Here is a 5,537-nt window from a genome sequence, read left to right on the forward strand (position 1 = left end):
GGAGAGATAAGACCTTTTAGATGTTCATAAATACAGGCATTAGGTGAACACCAATTTCTGAGCACCTAAAAAGCCAATAGTGTACCAGTTTGCCTGTTAACCTAAGACCAGAAAATCAGTGGATTTGGGGCCTGAGTTTGTCTCCTCACAGTGCAGTGAAGACTGTGGGCCCATGACCATGTCCTATACTCATGAATGCATAGTTGGAATGTATAAATTTATGACAGTCAGAAATCTCATATTGTTTTTCTAATTGATTAAGTGAAGCTTCTTATAATGAGAAAAGCTAAGAAGTCCCTGAAGTTTCATCTCTCTATGAAAAGAGTAAACTGAGAGTAAAATAAACAGGGCATCAGAGATATTACTGTTATTATTAGAGACCTGAAAGACATACGGTATTAATCTCTTTCATGTCTTCATTTAAATTACCTGTTTATCATACATAGGACAGGCAGATCCTAGAGAAGAAACTACAGATTATGAGAAATGTCATCAGGTGGTAACACCAATGGTAGCTGTTCTTTGAGAGATGTGATCATTTCATTGAAGGTCTTATCTGATATATGGCTATATGATGGATGCCTTTTTTATTTTATATTGCTTTGAGCATAACAGAAGCTGTATTTACAATGAACAGGGACGTGATATGTTTTCATCATTTTGTCCTGCAGTTACATCTGTATTATATCCCTTAGTGTCATACTTTAGTTTGAAGAAACTTTGAAGATCTCAACATGCTAGTGAGCATTATGCTAGTGCAGTAAAACAATGATGTGGTAATATTTGGCACTGATGAATAGGAAGTAGTCAATTCATTTAGGTCCTAGGCATACCACAGGTTGGTGAAGGGAGAGAATGTGTTTGTTAGAAATCTTTGTCATGGAGGAAGTGATTTGTCTTGTGGGGTGACGTGTTTATTTTTCTGTTATTAGTGGCAGAAAGATTGGTCTTTATGGACTACATAGATGTTGACAAGCAGAGAACAAGGCACTCATTTGGCTAGCCAGTATCACTGCAGCAATGTGGATCTGGGGACAAAACTGCAGGTTTGCCTTCTTGATTCCTAGGTCATGGAAGGGAGGTTATGTTAACTACTTAGAAACACAAGTAGAGAGTTTGCAACTTCCTGATTATGAAAGAGATTACAACTTATAAATCAGTTCTGCAAATTGTTCTGGGGCTCGTTCCTGGAAGGCTAGTCTGGAACCCGCTTCCCAGTCCCTTCAATTATTCAGTCATCCAATTTTTTTAGAAATCCTGTTCACATTAACTAGTACTTTTGGTCCCTGTCACCTGGTATTAGATATTATCTGTTACAAGGTTTGAACGCATAAACCATACACATATACTAGAAGTAAGAGCAGATTTAGAATTGTATTTAATGGTTTTATGTTTAAATTCTCTTTTTTTCAATCACTTTTACCTCTTTTTGTATTTCCTCCTCCACCGCAGCCTCCCTGTGTTGGATCCTAAGGGAGCCAGATGTGACTCACACAAGGTAATTAACTCATCCCTGAGCTAAAGTCTGATAACATGAATGCAGAACTTGAGTAAGGACTCAAGGGAGTATGTGGTTTAGACAAAAGATATAAGAATGTCCTACTTATATTTAAGTATTATAATCTTAATTATGCTTTGTATGATTCCATGCCACAAAAAATTACATAGCTTTGGGCCAGACAGTGGCACAGTTGTAACACAATGCTCTGAAAAGTCAACTCTTATTGAAAATTCTGGGTTCGTGTCCAGAATATTCCCTAAACATGTTGAGAGCACATATGTTCATGATCTTGGGCTGGCTGAAGTTAGGAGTAGATTACAGTATGAAGACCTTGTTTAGGGTGTCTGTCTATCTGTCTCTTGCTCATGGAAGAAAGAAATGAATAAAAATAAAATAAAATGATACATCTTGGGCCAGCAGATGGCATGATGGTTAAGACACTGGATCCCGCATGGCCAACTTTGGAGTTCAAGTCCCAGAACTGGTGGCCTGAAAAATCACACTGGTTGTTTGTGACCAAAATCCTAAGAGGAGAATGGAAGAATGGAGGATGGGGGGGGAGTAGTGATTTCTCACTTTCCTTCTGTCTGTCTTTCTAGCAAGCATATGTGCTCTATGGCCAAAAGAAAAAAATCCAATAATGAAAATAATATATCTCAAGAGAATGAAAAAGACAGGCTACAGACTGAGGGAAAATATGTGCAAAGGACACAAGTGATAAAGAACAGTTATTTAAGACCAACAGATGACATTATGGTTACCTTCCTGGATTCCCACGTAGTCAAATACAATTCGAGTACTGGATTCAGCAGCTTAAAATTTTTTAATTCTAAATTAATTCTAAATTAATACTAAAGACACGGGCATATGTGCATGGATGCCCAAAATCCCAAGAGGAGAATGGAGGAAAAGGGATTGTGGCCAACCCACCTGGGGATTAATTTCTCACTTTCTGTCTCTCCGACAAACACACACACCCCATAGCAAAAGACTCTCTAAAAAAAAGAAAAAAATAAAAAAACAGTTACTCAAAATATGCAAAGGACTCTTAAAAATTAGTAATAATTTTGGGGGGCCAGCAGGTGCCATGGTGGCTAAGGGTGCTGGACTCCACATGGCCCATCACAGTTCAAGACTCTAACTCAAATACTAACCCTTAGGCTAAATCTAACCGAATCCCTCTCTCTTGCTTTATCCCTCTCTGGCCAAATTATAATAAATAAATAAACAAACTAAAGTTAAATAAAATATATTTTTTAAAAAGTTAGTAATAACTTTTTAAAAAACTAAATAGGGAGACCAAATATCTTAACAGACACATCACCAGAAAAGATATACAGATGACAAACAAATATATAACAATATGCCTAATCTTATGCCACCAGTTAAAAGGAAATTAGAACAACAATAAAATAGCACTACAACCTATTAAGGTGTCCAAAATCTACAACACAACACCAAATGCTTCCGAAGACGAGGAGCAGCAGGAACTCTCATTCATTGCTGTTGGGAATGCAAAATGGCAGTCACTTTGGAAAATAATTTTTTTTTCTTAACAAATTAAATATACTGTTCCCACATGCTCCAGTAATCACACTTCTTGGTAAAAACCCAAAGGAGTTGAAACCTTATGTCCACATATAAAACCTGTACATGGATGCTTATAGCAAGTTTATTTATTCTTGCCAAAACTTGGAAGATTCCCCAATACCAAGACATCCTTCATGAGGGGAATGGATAAATAAACTGTGGTCTGTACAGATGAAGGAATGTTATTCAGCCCTAAAAGGAAGTGATCTATCAATCTACTAAAGACACGGAGGAAATTTAAGTGCATATTGCTACATGAAAGAAACCAATCTGAAAAGCCACATACTATCAGATTGAACTACATGACATTCTGGAAAAGCCAAAATTGTGGAGACAGCAAAAAAATAACTTAAAAAAAAATCAGTGGATATTAGGGGAGAGTGGTAAAAGGGAGAGAGGAATAAGCAGAGCACAGAGGATTTTTAGGACAGTGTGATTAATCTGTATGATACCATAGTGATGAATACATTTCATTATACATTCATCCGAACCTGTTATATAGACAACACCACAGGTGAACCCTAGACTATAGAATTTGGGTGACAGTGAAGTTGATGCAGGTTCATTTGTTTTATAAAAAGTTTATTTAATTGTTCCCTCCATGAGTGAAACAAAGAGACAGAGACAGAGAAACATCACTCCACATGGGATTGTGCACTGGGACTTACCCCCCAACCTCAGCCGGCCCTGGGTGATGGGCATGGCTGTACCACCACACTTAGGGACTTGTCTAGACTCAAATGTAGAAAACACACCCCCAACGTGGGTCAGCCTGTCAGATCATTTCAATCGTATCATTGCACCACCCTCTGTTCTCAGGTTCAAACCTACTAACAAACGTACTGCTCTAGTTGGGGATGGATGCTGATTCTTGAGGAGGCTGTGCATGGAATATTGAAAAATGTACATGTCAATAACTAGCACAGGCATACACAAATATAAAAAGCTAGGAAAAAGCTTTTTTCTTCCTCTCTAAAGATTAGAAATGTGAAATTAGAACAAAAGGAACCACACATAGGCAAATAAACCTTTTGAAGAATGAGACCCTATTCATTAGTGATTATGATCTAATTAATATCCCCTGAACATAAAAAATCCTATTCATCACTCCTCTTCTCAGGAGAATGGTACAGGAAAATAAAGAGAAGGATGTTCAAATGTTCTTTCTGTATATTATGAAACACAGAACACAATATAAAGCATTTAATAAGGTACATATATACATCTCAAAGCTACAGAAAACAGTGGAGGATAGTATCAATTGTTTTCATTTAGTTGTTGGACAAAACCCAGAGTTAGTTTTAACTTCGGAAATTAATTCTTATGCAGTAATATCTCTTTCTAGTTATTGTGTCTGCATTTTATTGTAAAAGCTCTAAGACTTAGATATTGTTTTCTCCATTTTATAGATAAAGCTATTGTGCTAGAACAAGATTAGGTAATTTATCTAGGGATCAGAGCGATTCTTTGACTTAGAAAAAAAAAAAACAGGGTAGATAAATCTAATCAGTACTTAACATACTGACTGACTCCTTAGTACTGAAGATTAGATGTTCACAATATGTATACTCCCAGCAGCTGTGGTTGTGGACAGCTGAAAGGTTTGGGGTGTTAGGAGGATTTAGTAAGACAGGGGACTGCTGATGGATGTTTTTCCTTTAGATGAAAATTCAAGGCACTTCTTAATTATTGTAGGGTTAAATATATCATTGCAACATGTGATTTTCTTAATTTAATTATGCAAAATTTTATATGCAGCCTCTTTACATAATTTATATGTATTTGTATTTGTTTCATTCATCATACAACCATCATCTTGAAGAACCACAGGAAAAAAAATTCCAGATTTCTTTTGAAAAGATTGCGTAGGATTGACTCAAGAGCAGAATTACATTTGAAGCACTTTGTGCTTTTCTGAACAAGTGGCTACATTGAGGATGATGGTGTTTGGACTTTCTGCTTCTATTTACAACTTATCTTTTTTTTTTTTTTTTTGGAGAGATTTTCACTGTAGGGCGCGTGCGCTCGCCAGACAGACAGAGAGAGACATAGAGACAGAAAGCGAGAAATCACCCCCCAGGGGGGATGGTCACGCCGCAATCCCTTCTCCTCCATTCTCCTCTCGGGATCTTGGGCACGCACGCACACGCGCCCGGCGTGAGTGTTAAGCCACCGGGTCCGGGACACGAACCGCGGTCGACTACGTGGGAGTCCAGCGACACCGGGACACGAACCGCGGTCGACTAAGTGGGAGTCCAGCGACATAGCCATTATGCTAACTGCTGGTTCCCATTTACAACTTATCTTTATGAGAAAAATTCAGGTCCTGAATAGAAAAAGAAAGAAAGTTGTGGATTTTTTTTAGAATTGGAGTAGATTGAGTAGATCAATGTGCCTAGTTGCTTACACTAGGGTAGAAAATGTTTAAAGAGAAAGTGGAATTTGG

The sequence above is a fragment of the Tupaia chinensis genome, unplaced genomic scaffold, assembly GCF_000334495.1.
Source record: "Tupaia chinensis unplaced genomic scaffold, TupChi_1.0 Scaffold000687_1, whole genome shotgun sequence".
Lineage (NCBI taxonomy): Eukaryota > Metazoa > Chordata > Mammalia > Scandentia > Tupaiidae > Tupaia > Tupaia belangeri.